The sequence below is a fragment of the Pelophylax lessonae genome, assembly GCF_965119305.1.
Source record: "Pelophylax lessonae genome assembly, chromosome: 9".
Taxonomy (NCBI): domain Eukaryota; kingdom Metazoa; phylum Chordata; class Amphibia; order Anura; family Ranidae; genus Pelophylax; species Pelophylax lessonae.
In genome coordinates, this window is record NC_138776.1 from 144,802,774 (window position 1) to 144,823,922 (window position 21,149).

Sequence of the window (21,149 nt, forward strand, 5' to 3'; positions counted from 1 at the left end):
AATGTCCAAAGCTTGGTAATAACTCCTTCCCCATAGTATACCACTCTACCAACTGGGAGGCAAAGTCAAAGGGCGTATCCATCCTTCTATCAAGGAACATACCTTGGAAATGTACCCAAATTATGAGCGACCCAAATGGACGCTATCTGTTTGTGAAAGGGACTATAAGAGAGACCATAGTTACACTAGCTAACATGTATGTCCCAAATGTAAAACAGGATTGCTTCTTGAGGAGGAGCATGGATACACTTAATGACTTCAGAGAGGGCCATTTAATAATAGGGGGGGATATGAATATACCCTTGATCCCTTCAGAAGACACATCGAGGGGCATATCATCAATTCCGCCTAGAGTAAGAAAGCAGTTCGCTAAGACACTACAAGAGGGACAATTAATAGACGCATGGCGTATAATGCACCCAAGAGAAAGAGATTACTCATTCTATTCCTCTTTACATCAACAATATTCCCGCATAGATTACTTCTTAATCCCACACAATCAATTACATGCAATAAAAGACATAGTGAAAGGCTCAGCAACTTGGTCAGACCATGCCCCAATTACAATAACTTACGATTTACCAGACAAAAGAGAAAGGAGAGAAACAACGTGGAGATTGAATGAAAACCTTCTACAAGACCAGGTGACAATGACAGAAGTTGAATCAGAAATGGAATTTTTTTTTTTAACCAATACTATTGTAGATTCAGACCCAGGGATAATATGGGAAGCGCATAAAGCAGTTATAAGAGGTATTTTCATTAAGCACGGGGCTAGGATCAAAAAACAACGAACTAAACAACTAGAACAGTTACTCCAACTGCTAAATAAAGTAGAAGCGAAACATAAACATGCACCGTCAGAGGAGGGAAAGGCAGAACTTCTGAAGATAAGAAGGGACATCAACGAACTTCTAGCCTTTAGAGTTAAAGCAGCAATTCAAAAAACCAAAAGGATCACATATGAATCAGGGGATAAATGTGGGAAGTTATTAGCAAAATCACTTAGAGATCAAAACTTGACAACTTATATTCCACATTTAGTAACGGATGCAGGACAGAAACTCACATACCCTAAACAGATAACTCAGGAATTCAAAAAATATTATGAAACATTATATAATTTAAAAACCCCCATAACCCCACAATCTCAAATGGAGGAGTACGTACAAATCTCACAAATGCCCCAGCTGTCTGAAGAGGAGAGTAAGATACTTGAGTCACCAATTACATTAACAGAGATAATGGAGACTATAAAAAATACGAAAGTTGGGAAGGCGCCGGGACCTGACGGGTTTACGATTCATTATTATAAGAAACTAATTCCATACCTGAAAGAATTCATGAAAGACATGTTTAACGCGTGGGGGGCAGGGAAAACAATCCCCAAGGAAACTATACATGCGCATATTTCGGTAATCCCCAAGGAGGGTAAAGACCCCACCTCGTGTAAAAGTTACAGACCAATTTCCCTGTTGAACACGGATTTTAAAATTTTCACAAAGATCTTAGCAGTTAGACTACAGAAATATTTGACGAAATTGATCCATCTGGATCAGGTGGGATTTGTCCCAAGCCGTGAGGCGAGGGACAATACGACCAAGTTGCTGAGTCTATTACATATAACCCACCAAAATAAAATACCAACCGTTCTACTTAACACCGACGCAGAGAAAGCGTTCGATAGGGTACGGTGGGAGTACATGTTCGTAGTCCTTCGTTACATAGGAATAGGGGAAAAAATGTTAAGATGGATAAAACAGAGTTACTCAACCCCCTCAGCAAAAGTAAAAGTAAATGGAATTCTTTCTACAGAGTTTTTAATTACAAACGGAACGAGACAGGGATGTCCCCTGTCCCCGCTCCTGTTCGTATTATCATTAGAACCGTTCCTGTGTAGAATCCGAATGAACCCAGACATTTCGGGTATCAAAGTGGGGAAGGACCAATATAAATTATCAGCGTACGCCGACGACGTTCTATTTTTGATTACAAAGCCAGTTATATCACTTCCTAATTTATTAACCGAACTAGGGAAGTACGGAACTCAATCTAATATGAAGATAAACTTTATCAAATCCGAAACAATGGGAATAGAATTAGCAGGGACACTTCAACAACAATTAAGGGCAAATTTTAAGTTGAATTGGACAAAGACAGCTTTAAAATATCTAGGGACGTTAATTACTTCAAAAATCTCACAATTGTTTAAGATGAATTTCATTCCCCTATCAAAATCCATAAATGCATTATTACAAAAGTGGAAAGGAGGAATGTATTCATGGATGGGAAGGTGCAATATAATTAAAATGAGTGTTTTACCAAAACTTCTGTATATTTTCCAGGCACTTCCCATCCACATTCCACCTCGATACTTGTCCCAGATTGAAACCATGATAATGGATTTTATTTGGAAATCAAAACGCCCCAGGGTAGGGAAGAAATATTTATTTAAATTCAAAACAGATGGGGGGCTGGCGATTCCGAATATGAAGAGATATTATCATGCCGTTCAATTAGGCAGAATGATTGATTGGTGTCGCCATAGAGAAGATAAGTTATGGCCGAACATAGAGCAGGCACAATGTGAGGTATCACTGAAAAGAGCCCCCTGGTGTCATAAGAACTTGCCAACAGCTATTAAGAATCACCCTGTTATAGGAAACACGATTAAAATATGCGCAAAAATATTTAAACAAGACAATCTTATACGGGAGAATTCCTTACTATACCCGGTCCTGGGGAACCCCCTCTTTGAGCCAGGGTGTCAAGACAGGAAGTTTAAGGCTTTAGCAGAAAGGGGAATCTTTCAGATTCTTGATTTCCGCTCAGACACAGGATGGGTGACCACAGATGAGTTAACAGATGGGTCAGGCCATTTTGGCCTAGACTCATGGAGGGCTTTTCAGTTACGCCACTTTCTGGGAACATTGAAAGCCCCCCCTCAGGGAGATAAAGAGGTAACACCCTATGAAAAAATATGTACCCAAAATGGAATACTGGAACATACTATATCCAAAATGTACTCCTTGTTAATGACATCAGTGGTACAGCATAAATTCCCTTTCTTGAGGGAGTGGGAAAGGGAAATGGGTATTACTTTCTCACCAGAACAAGAAAAACAAATAATTAAGTCAGTATTTGCTACCTCAATGTGTGCTAGAATTCAAGAAATGAATTATAAAATTTTTTCCAGGTGGTATTATACTCCGGTTAAAATGAATAAAATTTCTATAGCAAACACAGACCGATGCTGGAGATGTGGGACAGAGAGAGGCACAATGCTTCATATATTCTGGGCATGTCCTAAATTAGAAATGTACTGGGAACAGATTTTGAAGATAATACAGAAAATTACGAAAAGCTATATCCCCAAAGAACCGGCTTTGTTTCTGCTCCACGTCTCTAGCATACCGATACAAAATTATAATAAATCTATTATACCACATTTAATAAATGCAGCCAGGACATGTATTCCTCTCAGGTGGAAAGAGACTGAGCCACCTAACATAATTACGTGGTTCAGGAAGGTGGAGGAAATAAATAACTTGGAAAGCTTGGTCTTTTCCGCCCGCCAACAAACTGATAAATATGAGAAGAAATGGAAACAATGGATAGATTACGTAAACTCAGGAGAAGGACAACTTTAAAATACAGAGAAAGAATTAGATATAATGGATAAATAAGTATAAGGAGAGGGTTCGGGAGATGAGGAAAGAGGGGAGGGGAAATTTAAGGGAGGGGGAGAGGGAAGAGGAAGAGAGAAGGAAGAGAAAAGAGAAAAATTTTTTTTTTTTTTTTTTTCCTTTTTTTTTTTTTTTTTTTGGAGGTGGGGAGGAGGGGAGAGAGGGAAAAGGATTGAAATGGGAGATTTGGGTTTGGTTATAGAATGCCTAAAGAAGACTATGGTCACTTTTGAGTCGAACCGAATATTTTGAAATTTGTAATCGTGAAAGTTGAAATGTTCGGCTATAGAATGTTTAAGGAAGGCTATGGCTCTTTTTGAGTTGAACTGAATATTGTATAATTTGTAACTGTGAAAGTTGGAATGTATTGAATACAGTGTATATGTAACTGAACTTAAAGAAATAAAGAAATAATTTGAAAAAAAAAAAATTTTGGCCCAAATTTATGAAAAAAAAAATACTTATTTGCAAAATTTTATAATAGAAACTAAAACAAAATGTGTTTTTTTCAAAATTTTCGCACTTTTTTCACTTATATCGCAAAAAATAAAAAACCCAGTGGTGATTAAATACTACCAAAATAAAGCTCTATTTGTGTGAAAAAAAAAATAAAAAATTTGATTGGGTACAGCGTTGTATGTGAGAGCGCTGAAAGCTGAAAATTGGTCTGGGCAGGAAGGGGGTGTAACTGCTCTGTATGGAAGTGGTTAATAAGCTTTGCACGTGTCAAACAAAATAAATCATAATGCTTTTGAAAAAATGTTGCTTTATTTTATTTCTCTTCAAGTTTTATGTTTTTAAAATTTTATTTTATATCTTGTTTGTTTTTAGAGCCTTTTTACAGATTTGTTTTTCAGAAAAAAATGACTGTAGGGCCATGCCCATTTTTAAAGTGGTTGTAAACCGCTGGCCTTTTTTTTTTTGGGAACCTGCAAGGTAAAACCATAAAGTGCTAGTATGCATGACAGAAGTCAGCGCTGCAGGAGCTCCCATCTTCACCCGTCTGGCTTCCGGGGGTTCGCGGACCCCTGCTCTGTGACTGGTCACAGCCGCGATGATGCAAGGGAGCCACCGTTTCATGGCACAGGGCTCTGAAGGAATGGCACAGGTGGCTGTTCCGTCAGAGTGCATGTGCCAGTGATATCACTGGCTGCATGTAATGTAAAAATCTCCTAAACAGTGCACATTTAGGAGATTATTATTATAGGCTTACCTATAGGTAAAGGCAAAAGATGGAAGTTTACTTCCACTTTAACCAATTCCCATACACTATATGTACAGTATATATATATGTCCTCGGATGGGAGTGGTGACATCATGAACATGATCATGGCTGCAGCTGCAGCAATGATTAAGGTATCATTTTTTCAGAGCAGCTAATGGGCTTTCATGTAAAAGTGATCCTTGCAGCTATACAGCCACTCCATCGCTTTTGCAGGCGTCCGCCTGCCCGCCTGCTTACCTGCCACCGCCCAACACCTTTATCAAGCTCTCCCATCCCATTGGGGAGCCTGGTAATGATGCAACCTGTTGCATCACTAGCACTAGGAAGAGTGGGAGGGACTTCTGTTGTTCCAGCCCCTCTGTGAAGTCAGAAACTGGAAGCAACAAGGTTACTGGCTTGTAAAGCATCTCACCAAACCAATCTCAGTTTAATTAGATGCTTTGGGGGGCAGAGGAGAGCTCTAGGGTCTAATAGACCCCAGATCCCTCCATAAAGAGGACCTGTCACAGCCCATGCTATGACAAGGGGTGTTGTTCATCCCTTGTGATAGCAATACAGTTCAATAAAAAATAATTGTACAGTGTCAAAAAAAAAAAAAAAAAAGAGAGAAACATTTTAAAGCTCCCCATGCACATAGGTCCTGCACGCATGTGTAAATGGTCATCACACCACACATGTGAGGCATGGTACTGGATGTCAGAGCGAGAGCAATACAGATAATTCAAGCACCAGACCTCCTGTGTAACTCTGGACTTGTAACCTGTAAAGTCACAAAAGGAAGGGAAATCGGGGAGCTGGGACAGTGAGCTACCAAATTTAACAGGAACTAATACATAGGAAGTATAAAAATATTACAAATCTTGTAAAATTACATCAACAGTACATCCTTTAAATCAATTGTGTAAAGTATCAAAGAGATTACAATAAAACATTTCCATTTACTGTAACATATTATGGAAAATGACAAACACTGTTCCTTGAGAATATCAATAGAAGAAACCTCAATGTGTTTCAACCCTTATGTCTTCCTCAGGCTTTTAAAGGGTCACCTATAAAGATTTTTAGGGACCATAGCTTGTTCCCATTCCATGGGTGTACGCAATTTTAAAACATGACATGTTAGGTATCTATTTACTTGGTGTAACATCATCCTTTATTTTTTACCAAAAAATTAGGTAATGAATTCTGTTTGTGTGCACTAAAATTCATGAAAGTGTATTTTTTCCTGAAAATTTGCTTTTAATTAACCCGCTGAGAAAATATCATGCAACATAAAAAAATTACACCAAAAACTATTTTTTCTCCATGGCCTCTCCAAAAAATGTATAATGTTTGGGGATTCTAAGTAATTTTCTAGCAAAAAAGATTTCTACTTGCGAAACGTCAAGCGTATTTCGAAACGTCAGAATTGTCCTTAGACTTGAAGTAGTTAATGACAATATTTATAGTAAGAAAAACATATCTACTAAGTGCAAGCCAATAATGTAGAAAATATGATAAAGTAGATAGTGGTGCTCACAATATCACCCGTGAGAACAAGTGAATAAATCCAAAAAACAAATAAAGTCCAAAATAGTGTCAATAAAAGTCAAAAATGGTAATTGATGATTCAATGACTGTCCACCACACCATTTGAATCTGTGTCACCACTCTCTTTTGCGTATCCACTCACCAAATATATATGCCAAATATTCTCATATTGGCAAAAACAGCAGATGACCACTCTGGGGTTAATGGTCAATCATACAATGTATCCAATACTTTTGAATGCTCCATTGTGGATGTCTACGGGTGAAATAAACCAATAATCCCAATAATAAACTATCAAGAGGATAGGATAAGATGTCTTTTATCACCAGCTGTATATAGCAATTAGAGCAATTAGAGTTTTCATTTCTCCCACGTTTGTCCTATCAAGCTTCAAAACCCTTAATTCTCTGTCTGAACACATCTGGACAGTGCTGATTGGCTCTGTGCTGATCACACTTGTACCCTCCTTGTTTATATGTCTCTTAGTGTTGACAAGGAACTTCTCAGTCAGGATCAGTGCTTCTCTGTTTAGCGCTTCTGTACTATATAGCCTCCTTGTTCCTGACAAAGTCAGCACGATTCAGCCCGAGCAAGGTTTCAGGCTGAGAATTGGCTGTTCACCCCATTAGGGGAACACCTGAATTTGCTGGGTGCTCGGCAGGTGATCGCCCTGCTGAACACCCTGCAATGCACTGCGCTCTGCCCAATCAGGGTGCAGTAAAAGCTGGTTGTTAAAAAGTGGGACTGGGAAGTCAGCCATGGCATCCGTAACAACCGATGAGTCATCAGCTGTCAATAGGCTTCCTCGCTGCATTTTCCAGGAAAAAAATAGTAAAAAAAAAAACGGTGTGGGGTCCCCCCAGTCCATAACAGAGTGATTTAAAGGGGAACTCCACTTAAAAAAAATGGCGCTCCCCCCAAGATCCATACTAGGCTCTTATCTGAGCACGCAGCCCAGCAGGTCAGGAAAAGGTGGAACGAGCGAACGCCCCCCCCCCCAAACCATACGAGGCCACATGCCCTCAACATGGTGAGGGTGGGTGCTTTCTGCCCCCCCACTTCAAAGCACCTTGTTTCCATGTTGATGATGACAGGGGTCTATTCCTCACAACCCTGGGCTGTGGTTGTAGGGGTCTTTTTTTTCGGAATCAGGAAGCCCCCTTTAATTTATAATTATCAGTCAGCTGCTGAACTTGCAGGGTTCTAATGAGGAGAGTCGCAGGGTCAGCATCCCTTTCGACATGATTTCTCTTTGAGAGAAACTCACTAAAAAGACATTTTTGTTGCAGGGGATGCCCAAATTCTGATTGGTATCATAATGCAGACTGGGAAAATAAGTGAGCCAATCACATAAGCAGAAAATTACATTTCTGAGAGATGTTCCATACTGTGTAAAGGACGTCTTCGGGTTGCCATACTGCATTGCATTTTACAGGTAATTACAGTACTGCTAAATGAAAAGGAAAGGTAATTTTAACATTGGGAGGTAGATTCAAATTATCAGCCTAAAAATTTATCATGGCCTATCCAATCCCTGGAGAAGAGTGTCCAGAAGGTGACTGGGGAGGTAACAAATAGCCCGGAGCAGTGAAGAAAATGTTCTCTCTCCCTAGGAGGGTTCCAAGACTTAGTGGGGGCTACTGCCCCTCTGAGGTAGCCTATGGACTATAAAATGTTCTTGAGGCTTCTGAAGTATCAGAGCTGAGGGTCTGAAGTGAACTTTCTGAGGAGCTAGCTAGAGATTTCACAATAGGGATCGGGTCTGGAGGAGGATTGTTTCCCTCACTGGATGGACCATTTCCAGAGGAAGCTGGAAGCTAGGCAGCTGTCATGGGTACCAAATGGAGTCAGTAATGATGCTGAGTTGCTTCCTAGTAACTGTGCGAGCTTTTGGAATAAAAGTACAAAGTTAATTAATAATGTTCAAATAAAAAGAACATCTGGGTAGCAGTGACCATAATATAATTTAATGTTAGCTGTAAGCAAAAAATGCATACAGGAAATTAAAAAACACTTAACTTTAACAGAGCAAATTTTCCAAGGATGAGGGCTGCTCTCCAGGATTTAAACTGGGAGGAAAAATTGTCATCGATGAACACAGAACAGAAATAGGACATTTTCAAAAAGTCTGTATGCAAACTCACTGCAAAGTATATATTCCCTTGGGCAATAAGTATAAAAGGCTAAAAATAAAACCTATGTGACTCACAGCCAAAGTTAAAAAAGCTATAAATAATAGGAAAAGAGCTTTTAAAAATATAAAAATGAAGGAACACTGTTCTTTGGGCGCGGGGTGACCAGGAAGTACAAATCCTAATATGGGCATTCCAGGAAGTTTAATGTGGAGACCGACTGTCTATTGCTTAACGATATTGCTTTTGTCTGAATAAGTAAATTGTGATATTCTTGTCTGAGGTAGCTTTCCATTCACCTATTCACCTATTGTTAAGTGTGCTAATGAACTCACCTGTTGTCTGTGCTAATGAACTCACCTGTTGTCTGCTAAGGGATGTGTATCTGAGTAATGTGTATTGGGGTTCGTTATGTAACCATTGTGTGATGTTGGGGTCTGGATTTGGGTCATTGTTCATGTAGTGACTGCATTACTTCTAACGTGTATATAAAGCGTGTATTCCTTTTCAATAAACCGTCTGATTCTCGCTTGACCCTCAATACAGTGCCTCGTCTCGTACTTGGGGGGGATTATTCGTATGGGTTTCTTGTTCGGCTGAGTGGAGTGTTCGGTAGCTGCCTTTGTATTGGGGAGTGAAACGAATGTAACCCCTTTCATACCCGGGGTGTCGTTACAAATACTATCATTGTTTAATTGTTACAAAGAATTTAACAGAATATGTAAAAAGGAAATCAAGGACGCAAAAATTCAAAATGAAGGACAGATTGCAAAAGATAGTAGGACAGATCCCAAAAAATTCTTCAAATATATTAATAGTAAAAAGGTTAGGTCTGAGCATGTAGGCCCTTTACAAAATATTCAGGAGTGGGTGACTGGGGGCAAAGAGAAGGCAAATTTATTAAATACTTTCTTTAGCTCTGTGTATACAAAGGAGCATGGGTGAGCTCATTACCATAACGAGGATGGTATTGACACAGCCCCAAATGATCCACAATGGCTCAAAAGTGATATGGTCCAGAATTATTTATACAGAATAAGGGTGGATAAAGTGCCTGGACCAGATGGCATCCACCCACACCCAAATAAATTGAGCGCTGTAATTTCAAAGCCTTTGTTTCTAATTTTTTAGGAATTTTAAGGACTGGAATAGTACCACTGGATTGGCGTAGAGCCAATGTGGTGCCTATATTTAAAAAGGGATCAAAGTCTTTACCAAGTAACTATAGACCTGTTAGCTTAACTTCTATAGTTGGGAAGATACTGGAGAGTTTAATAAAAGACCACATAGCTTAGTTCTTGCTGGAAAAAAATATTTTAAGCAACAGACAGCATGGATTCATGAAATACAGAAGTTGTCAAACAATCCTGATTTCTTTTTATGAGGAGGTAAGTAAAACCTTGGACAGAGGGGTGGCTGTGGACGTAGTATACTTGGATTTTGCAAAAGCGTTTGACAGGTCCCCACACACGGCTAATGTGTAAGGTAAAGTCTACTGGCTTGGAAAGATCGGTTTGTAATTGGATAGAAAATTGGCTAAAAGATAGAATTCAGAGAGTAGTGGGTAACGATTCTTACTCTGAATGGTCTAAGGTTATCAGTGGTGTACCCCAAGGTTCAGTGTTGGGACCCTTCATTTTTAATATCTTTATAAAAGATATAGGGTCTGGGATTAAAAGTACCATTTCAATCTTTGCAGATCACACCAAGCTTTGCGGTGGAATAACTTCCTTACAGGATGTCTCCAACTTACAAGCTGACTTCAATGCACTGTTTCATTGGGCAACTATGTGGCAAATGAGGTTTAATGTTGATAAATGGAAAGTTATGCACTTGGGGGCTAAGAATATTCATGCAGCATACATACTTGGGGGAGTAGAACTGGGAAAATCCATAGCGGAGAAGGATCTGGGTGTTCTGGTAGATCCTAAGCTTAATAATAGCATGCAATGCCAAGCTGCGGTTTCCAAAGCAAGCAAAGTCCTTTCTTGTATTAACAGAGGCATGGACTCCAGAGAGAGAGATATAATTTTGCCCCTGTACAAATCATTAGTAAGACCTCATCTGGAATATGCAGTTCAGTTTTGGGCACCAGTTCTTAAAAAGAATATCAGGGAACTGGAGAAAGTGCAGAGAAGGGCAACCAAACTGATAAGAGGCATGGAGGAGCTCAGCTATGAGAAAAGATTAGAGGAACTGAATTTATTCTCTCTTGAGAAGAGGAGATTAAGGGGGGATATGATCAACATGTATAAATACATAAGGGGTCCATATAGTAAACTTGGTGTTCAGTTATTCACTTTAAGGTCAACAAAGAGGACAAGGGGGCATGCTTTACATCTAGAGGAAAACAGATTTAGTCTCCAAATACCGAAAGGTTTCTTCACCATAAGAGCTGTGAAAATGTGGAATAGTCTCCCTCCAGAGGTGGTTCTGGCTAGCTCACTAGATTGCTTTAAAAAAAAAGGCCTGGATTCTTTCCTGGGTGTACATAATATAAATCGGTACTAATATTTATAGGTAAGGTTGATCCAGGGAATATCCGATTGCCTCTCGGGGATCAGGAAGGAATTTTTTTTCCCCTGTTGGAGCATATTGGATCATGCTTTGCTGGGGTTTTTTCGCCTTCCTCTGGATCAACTGCGGTATAAGATTGTGTATATGGGATTGTATGGTTGGGTGTTCTTTACTGTTTTTTTTTTATTCTTTTTTTATTGGTTGAGCCAGATGGACTTGTGTCTTTTTTCAACCTGACTAACTATGTAAGTGCCAGAGGTAGCATGGACAGCTTAGGATCTCAGAGTACTGGCCATTCTCCTGTCCTCAGTAGAATCCTGGAGTGTGAGCTTAGAGAAGAGTGTCCTCCTATTTACTGTGCAGCATTTCAGGGTATCCCATGCCTTAACCCCTCTCCTGTTTATGTTTCTTCAAGCAATAAATTTCAATAAGACATCCCCTAGACCGAGGTAATGTAGCTGGAGTGTATGGACTGGTGCTTGTGGTGATGGGCAGCCTCTGTACAGTACTATTAGAGAAGAAGCAGCTATTATCAGTTGCCCCTGCGGGATGGTGATACATTTTTTTTTTTATTTGCTGTTTTTGTTCCCACAAAAGACTTACCCTTTAAACTAAAGCCAGCCTCTAAAAGAACCAGATGTATATTTTTGGTGGCCTGTGTCTTAAAATCTGCTGTATTGCAGAGCTTGAGCCATTGCAAGTAACCAAAATAGCTCAGAGACTGTGAAAAGAAACATAGGAACCGCGCTCTTGTATCATAAAATACATATCACCATAGTGAATAAACAATAAGGAATAGACAAATAAATAAATACATTTTTATTTAAATGATAGAAAATACATAAAAAATGTGAAGTCCATGTAAAAATCCCACATGTGAATAACATCCTTACTGAGTCTAGGAAAGGTTCCTCTCCACAAGCATGCAGATGCACTATACACTCATCAGACTTAATTGACCCCTATTAGAGGGAGTCAAATTACGCATATGGGAAAATCCAAGATGCCATACATGAGGTTACAGGAATGATTTCAAACTGCTGCTGTCATCCATTTAATATATATATATATATATATATATATATATATAGCGTATTTAAAGCTCCAGTGTTGCCATATAGAGAGGGGGAGGAAAGAACACTCTCATTGTGCAGTATTTCAAATAATTTATTTAAAAAAGAAGGTTGTATTGCACTTACATCAAAGAAGACAGGGATCAGCATGTATTGTATAGGAATCGCTCGTTTGCGCTCCACCTGTGTTCCAGCTGACCGGAAATCACGTATCCCAAACACTACTCATCGCCCTTTCGTCAGCCTATGTCTGACGTCCTCTGGGTTTTTTACACTTTACAACCCGCTGCTCTTTATCGTAGTTTGTTTTTTGTTTATTGATTTGCGTGGGATTATAACCTATTGGTTCCTATATTTTCTTTTTCAGCTCAGAGACTGTGCATCACTGGTACCACTCTACGATGAGGAGGGAAAAAAATTGGATGTGACTTTTCATCCAAACTGTAATATATATTAATCACGAGATATATGGGTGCATTTAATGGATGTTGAAAGACCATTATGACTAAGAGGTTTCAAGAGATACTAGGTATGTTCATGCTATGTAGAAGCTACAGTATCATTTGACATAATTGCCACTGAATGGCAGTTGTCATATAAACTGATGAATACATAATACCAGGAATAAAGCTCCTGGCTTTCTATCCAGTAATGGAATTACATTTTTGGGACTACATGTAAAAAAATCTGCAAGAACTCATATAAAAGATAGCTTTGGAGACATTGTGTGGGTAGCTGTTAACATAATGTATATTTAGTTGTGTTGAGTATTACATGGAGATAAATCAGGTACTAGTGAAAGTACCTGTAAACTTGCAGTGATCAATCTCTTTAGAATACCGTACTTTCTCTCTCTCTTCCTCTGTTCTGTTTTTCCAACTGACTAATATTTATGCATACAATATAGGACCCGCTACTTCATGTGTGTGTAGCGGGCTACCATTATCTAATAAAGCAGACTTACTTTCTAATCCTTTAGACTGTCTCTGCATCACTCTATTGTTGGTCTCAGGGTTCATACATCATACTGCTGAGACTGGGAGAAAGGCATCATGGGAATTGTAGTCCTCTTTAAGGATATGACTGTATTGCTGGATTGTTTAAGAACTGTATTTCCCAGAAAGCCTTGGGTTACAGGAGAGCATCTTGGGAGAGACTAAAAAGGGATCTGCTGAACAGGCCCATCTCTCTTGCTTCCCGGGATCCATCGTGTGCACATCAGTCTGCTCTGCAGTGAGAGAGATAGCGGACTGCGGCCTATTGCACACCACCCATCTGCCTGCAGACTCAGCCCTGGCGGGACAGATGTTCATGGCTGCATCGCAGACACCCCTGCAGCATTGCTGATTGTGGGGAGTTGTCGGGACTCACTGAGACAACAGAGCGCAGCCATCTCAGGGCCTCACAGCATGGAGGATTGCCATCGCCTGTCCTTCCAGGACTCTCATTGATGGACATCAGGATTTGGTGAGAGAGCACCTGCTCAGATTTCAGACCACAGTTACTACAGTTCTTTGTTACACTGAACACAGACACTTTACAGTTGGATCAGTTACAGGATCTTTTACGATCACAATCAGCTATTCTGCATTGCTTGTTACACACTGTGCCACATTTGGAATCATTAGTTTTTGAGCTCCAACTGCCGGCGAAGATCCTAGCAAGGCCTTGCAAGTAGAACATTGTTATATTATTGCTCTTAAGGGGGACACGTTACTGGTATCTAGATTAATTCATATCTCATTGGGATACAGCTATTATAGGCCGGCCTAGGGTTCCCCTTTAGCCAGATTGTACATTGTAACGAGACCCTTGCTCACTCGCTTCCGCTCTCCCGACACTCCTCTGCTACTAGTGAGTCAGCTTGCAGATTGCAACGTCTGATGGTTCGCTCATCCAAGGCCCCGGGATCCGAACTACAGCTATGTGTCGTTCGGAATCCATTAGAACAAATACCAGGCAGGCTGTATGTAAGTTCAAACAGGAAGACATTTATTGGAAGTACACAACACACTTTTATACAGAATTTGGAACATCCCGCCCCCAACAACCGTTTTCCTATTGGTCACTTGTAAAGTGCATGTAGTCCTCCTTCATGTCCTCCTTAGCCATGCAAATGAGGACTTGAAAATGAGTCAGCAGGGATTGGTCCGATAGCTTTATTAGAAGGACTGTTATGTGTAATGAGACAGAAGCCCCAGGGGGCAATCAATGTACACAATTGCCAGACACAGAACAATGGAGCCGTCTGGAGCCTTAAGACAGGGCAGAAGACCCCCCCCCCCCACTGTGTAACAGATTTCAAGGAGGAACACTTCCGCATTCCAAGGTTCATGACATACATGATTACGAATATTGGTTTACTTTTAAGTAATTTCTTATGTAAAGTATAGTGACAACCTGTTACTATTTTATTAGCTTTCTTATCCTTCTTTCTAAGGGAATCCAAGTAAAAATATTCTTTGAGTTCACTACATTTATTGTCATACACTCACCTATTACCAGTAGTGATGTCGCGAACCTAAAATTCGCCGTTCGCGAACGGCGAACGCGAACATCGGCAAATGTTCGCGAACCGGGCGAACCGCCATAGACTTCAATAGGCAGGCGAATTTTAAAACACACAGGGACTCTTTCTGGCCACAATAGTGATGGAAAAGTTGTTTCAAGGGGACTAACACCTGGACTGTGGCATGCCGGAGAGGGATCACGCAAAAAAAAGTTCTTAAAAATTATAATTTTTTGATAGAGAGCCAATTATTGGAAAAATTAAAAAAAAATAAAAATAAAAAATTTCTTTGGATTTAGCATCTGGGGGGTCTAAAAAGTGTACCTGTCAAGTTTCAGCTCTGTAGCATGTCCAGAACCCCTAAAAAACAGCATTTTTCTTATATTTTCAGGAATACGGCTTCTCTGCGGCTGGCTTTTTCTCTTGCAGGCATTTAGCGGGCATTTTTTTAGGCAGGCATGTCATTTTTTGTATTTAGTGTCTGGGGGGTCTAAAAAGTGTACCTGTCAAGTTTCACCTCTGTAGCATGTCCAGAACCCCTAAAAAACAGCATTTTCCTTATATTTTCAGGAATACGGCTTCTCTGCGGCTGGCTTTTTCTCTTGCAGGCATTTAGCGGGCATTTTTTTAGGCAGGCATGTCATTTTTTGTATTTAGTGTCTGGGGGGTCTAAAAAGTGTACCTGTCAAGTTTCAGCTCTGTAGCATGTCCAGAACCCCTAAAAAACAGCATTTTTCTTATATTTTCAGGAATACGGCTTCTCTGCGGCTGGCTTTTTCTCTTGCAGGCATTTAGCGGGCATTTTTTTAGGCAGGCATGTCATTTTTTGTATTTAGTGTCTGGGGGGTCTAAAAAGTGTACCTGTCAAGTTTCAGCTCTGTAGCATGTCCAGAACCCCTAAAAAACAGCATTTTTCTTATATTTTCAGGAATATGGCTTCTCTGCGGCTGGCTTTTTTTCTTGCAGGCATTTAGCGGGCATTTTTTTAGGCAGGCATGTCATTTTTTGTATTCAGTGTCTGGGGGGTCTAAAAAGTGTACCTGTCAAGTTTCAGCTCTGTAGCATGTCCAGAACCCCTAAAAAACAGCATTTTTCTTATATTTTCAGGAATACGGCTTCTCTGCGGCTGGCTTTTTCTCTTGCAGGCATTTAGCGGGCATTTTTTTAGGCAGGCATGTCATTTTTTGTATTTAGTGTCTGGGGGGTCTAAAAAGTGTACCTGTCAAGTTTCAGCTCTGTAGCATGTCCAGAACCCCTAAAAAACAGCATTTTTCTTATATTTTCAGGAATACGGCTTCTCTGCGGCTGGCTTTTTCTCTTGCAGGCATATATATCAGTGGTGGGTGGGCAGTGGCACAGTACACTCTCTGTGGACCTGACAGCAGTCACTGGCACCCAGGCAACTGCAATTTAAAAAATATATATATATTTTTTTACTTTGCAAGCTGCTGTGCCACTTTATATATCAGTGGTGGGTGGGCAGTGGCACAGTACACTCTCTGTGGACCTGACAGCAGTCACTGGCACCCAGGCAACTGCAATTTAAAAAAAAATATATTTTTTTTTACTTTGCAAGCTGCTGTGCCACCTTATATATCAGTGGTGGGTGGGCAGTGGCACAGTACACTCTCTGTGGACCTGACAGCAGTCACTGGCACCCAGGCAACTGCAATTTAAAAAAATATATATATTTTTTTACTTTGCAAGCTGCTGTGCCACCTTATATATCAGTGGTGGGTGGGCAGTGGCACAGTACACTCTCTGTGGACCTGACAGCAGTCACTGGCACCCAGGCAACTGCAATGTAAAAAAAATATATATATTTTTTTACTTTGCAAGCTGCTGTGCCACCTTATATATCAGTGGTGGGTGGGCAGTGGCACAGTACACTCTCTGTGGACCTGACAGCAGTCACTGGCACCCAGGCAACTGCAATTTAAAAAATATATATATATTTTTTTACTTTGCAAGCTGCTGTGCCACCTTATATATCAGTGGTGGGTGGGCACACAGTGGCACTGCAGTGGGCACAGTACACTCTGTGGACCTGACAGTCACTGGCAGCCCAGGCAACTGCAATAATAAAAAATATTTTTTTTTTCAATTTATTGCAACAAGATGCTGTGCCACCGTATATATATCAGTGGTGGGCAGTGCACTGCAGTGGGTACAGTGCACTCTGTGGACCTGACACAGCACTCACTGCAATTATGACAGAGGAAAAAAAAAATATTTTTTAAAATGCCAGGTAATGTGCCACCCGAAATGAGTGTGTACAGTACAGTCTGTGGTAGGTCTGTGGCCTCTCACACACAGCGGGCAGGCAACTGCAGTGTACAATATATATATATATATATATATATATATATATATATATATATAGAGGAAAAACTCTATTACCAGTTACCAGCCCTTAAAAGGGCTTTTGGGGACGCTAAATATATATATATGTATATATATAAATAAAAAAATAAAAAAAACTCAATTACCAGCCCTTAAAAGGGCTTTTGGGGACACTAGATAGATAGATATATATATAAGAAGGAACAACTCAATTACCAGCCCTTAAAAGGGCTTTTGGGGACGCTAGATATATATATATATATATATATATATATATATATATATATATATATATATATATATATATATATATATATATAAAAAATTACACAAATACCAGCCCTTAGAAGGGCTTTTTGGGGTGCTGTCCTTACAGCAGTAGTGGACCAAGAACACTGCAAGACCAGGAACACTGACTAACTGTCCCTAGCTTAACAGCAGCAGCAGCAGCAGCAGCAGCAGCAGCAGCAGCAGCAGCTCTCCCTACTCTCACTACACACACTGCTAAGATGGATGCTGCCCTTGCTTATTTATAGGAGGTGGGAGGGTGTGGGAGGGAGGTATGCTGATTGGCTGGAAATGTGTCTGCTGACTGTGAGGTTCAGGGTCAAAGTTTGCCTCAATGATGTATTATGGGGGGCGGACCGAACATCGCATATGTTCGCCCTCAGCGGCGAACGCGAACATGCGAAGTTCGCCGGGAACTGTTCGCCGGCGAACAGTTCTATACATCTCTAATTACCAGGTGTGCCAGTGGAGTTGAGCCTGTTCTTGGGGTTGGGAGGCAGATTGAGGTACCAACATTACTCAAGCGGCTCCTGGGGGGGTAGCGCTACATGTATCGGTTGACAAATATCCTGCTAGTATTTCGGAGTGCTATTGCAGTGCTACCGACTTGTGTTCTTTGTTGGGTTTTTCTTTCTTTTTTATTTTCTTCTTATCCATTTAAGTTCTACCCTGGAAAATACTAAGTATGTAAGCAAACCCTGTTTAAGAGGTATGGAAATCTTATGTCTACACAGCACTCTTCTACGGAGGGCATTTACATTACAGGGGTTTTTCCTCCAATAGGTAGATATTTTTTCTCTAGTTGCTACTCCTGTATTACATGTCGGATAAACTTTGTTCTCATTTATAGTTTCTGTACTTGCAGTTCGCTATGATTCATTCCGCTCTGATTGTAAGGTGTTAATGGCTGCACCTCTGGGTTTTGTATCATTATTCCCTTCTTGTAAGATTTCTTGTCTTGCCGAAGTACACAATAAAAATGAAACTTAAAAAAGAAAAAAAAAAAGAGAGAATACTATACTTTAAATGCTAAGTTCACCTTTTGTAAATAAATACATAAATGCACGTGATTTTGCAGGTAAAAGAAATGTGCACTTATTGTTTTTTTATGTCTATTTTGTAAAAAAAAAACGTCCATTTATTATTTTTTATTATTATTTTGGTTAAAAAGAATATGTGCATTTATTATTTTTTACATGGAGCCTGCAAAGCATTGCACTTGCAATGAGCAGATCTCAGGTACAATGCCAGGCTCTTGCAGACACTTTTGATAGCTGTCTACTGTACCTCTATATTGGTCTTTCTCCTGTATCTTTCTTCTAGCATGCACTCATTGGTCTCCTGTATCCTTCCACCAGAACACACATTGGTCTTTCCCCTGTGTTCTTCCTCTAGCATACACACATTGGTCTGTCTCCTGTATCCCTCCTCTAGCATGCACACATTGGTCTTTCTTCTGTATCCTTCCACCAGCACACACATTGGTCTGTCTCCTGTATCCTTCCTCTAGCATGCATGCATTGGTCTGTCTTCTGTATCCTTCCACCAGCACACACATTGGTCTTTCCCCTGTATCCTTCCTCTAGCATGCATGCATTGGTCTGTCTCCTGTATCCTTCCTCTAGCATGCATGCATTGGTCTGTCTCCTGTATCCTTCCACCAGCACACACATTGGTCTTTCCCCTGTATCCTTCCTGTAGCATGCACACATTGGTCTTTCAACTGTATCCTTCATCTAGCAATCACAACAAAGGGGACCGCCATAGTGCATTATCAACAGTTAGGTTTATTTAAAAACAGATGATTGAAGACAGTCATAACGAGTTCCCTCAAGGTGGAGCTGAGTAGTAATGCACTATGGCGGTCCCCTTTGTTGTGTCCCCTACCAATGAGGTAAAATAGACACAGGAAGTCACAGCAGCCATCCAGAGTCCAGTAATTCCTGGCAGGATCGTCTACCATCATCATCCCAGGCTCTTTGTTTGGCTTTGTTCCTCTTGGACACAGGAAGTCACAGTAGCCATCCAGAGTCCAGCAATTCCTGGCAGGGTCATCTACTATTACCATTCCAGGCTCCTTGTTTGGCTTTGTCCGGTAAGAGTCCAGGGATCACGAGTGTGTTAGAGTGCCACCTGAGTTTCTGGGAATCCCTTCACGGGCTGCATGACTCCCGGAGCGGTGACACCTATATATGCCCTTAGTTTTCAGCTTTTGGTAAGAGGCTAAGCTGGTGGTGGGACTCTGCACCTTCCTAACACAGTTTTACACCTTCCAGAGTTTGAAGTTTATATCACCATATTTGCATCTTCACCTTATGGACTTTTTGATTTATTATTATGGACGTTCATAGTGTTGTACACTGGTGATTCACTAGTTACATTTTGGATTTCTTTTTGTCACCAAGATTTTGGATTTGATTTTCCTTATATTTCACTTAGTTACAAGTGACTTGTTTACACATTTTTGTATGTTGTATTTATATATTTGGGTTAGCGCACCTGATCATTCTGTAATATATGTGAATTATCCTCTCAGTGATCAGTTACCACAGAAGAAGCATAAACCCTTCAGTCCACTAGCTTATAAGTGTTAAAGGAGAAGTACAGCCAAAGCTTGTTTGTTCATTCTGCAGTCCTGTGACCCATTTTCAGCAGACAGCGGAAAGAGCCAGTCCAGTCTGAGGCAAGATCACAACAATAAAGTCAGGATCCGCCCCCAACCCTTGATTGGCACCTTGCTCAGCCTCTCAGTGAGCCACTGAGACCCTGAGCCAGACGCCTCCGACCCCTCCATAGCCCATTGTTCCAGTGAGTGCGGGGGATGGAGATGGGCACAGCAGACAGCAGTGACTGACAGTCACCTCTCTGCTCATGGAGCTCTGCGAATCAAACGTCTTTGATCGCTCAGTTTTAGAGCCAGTGGGGGACAGATGCAGAATTGGGCTGATGCTGCATCCACCTAGGTAAGTATGATTTTGAAAAAACAACTTCTCTTTTAACTTCTTAGCAACCTGTCTGCAGTGTATGTGATATGTTTCAAGAGTATGTGCATTAACCCCTTAATGATGAATATAGAATGTGTACCTTAACACCTAAGAAACCTGTCCCTAACACCTGAGCATTAACCCAACCCCAGCTCAGATGCATTACCCCTCAATGCCCAGTCCTCAGCCAATGTACATTATCTCTTCAGTGCTAAGTTCCCAGGCATGTATGTTAACCTTTCAGCATCCAATACCCAGGCTAAACCCTCAATACTTAATGTATGTGCTTTAACCTCTCAGCATCTATTCTTCTGCGTATATTCATTAATTTCTCAGCTGCCAGTACCCAGTGCATGTGTTATACCCCTCTGTGTCCAGCTTAATTGCATTAACTCCTCAGTATACAGTCTCCAGCACATGTGCAATAATCCCTCACATATATTTAGCACAACACACCAAATATCAGTCATGCCCCATGTAGTGCCCTGCTTTAAATAGGTTACATTTCATTTTTGTCTTTGCTGTATTCAGCTCAGCAGCAATTTATTTTTTTAGCTCTGGTTAGGTCTATCTCCCTAAGCCTGGGGATTGATTGTTCCTGTTAGGGTTTTTTTTAATACTGAAACCCTACTTTATTCTTCTCCAGAGCTTCATTCCTGACCTATCTGGTGTGTTCCTTGGCCTTTATGATGCTGTTTTATTCACTAAGGTTCTTTAACAAACCTCTTAACAGAACAGCTGTATTTACACTGAGATTAAATTACACACAGGTTGACTCTATTTAGGTAATTGGTTCCACTAGATTTTTTTTTTTTTATTGAACAGCAATGACAAAGTAGATCAATCCTACTGAACTGTACAA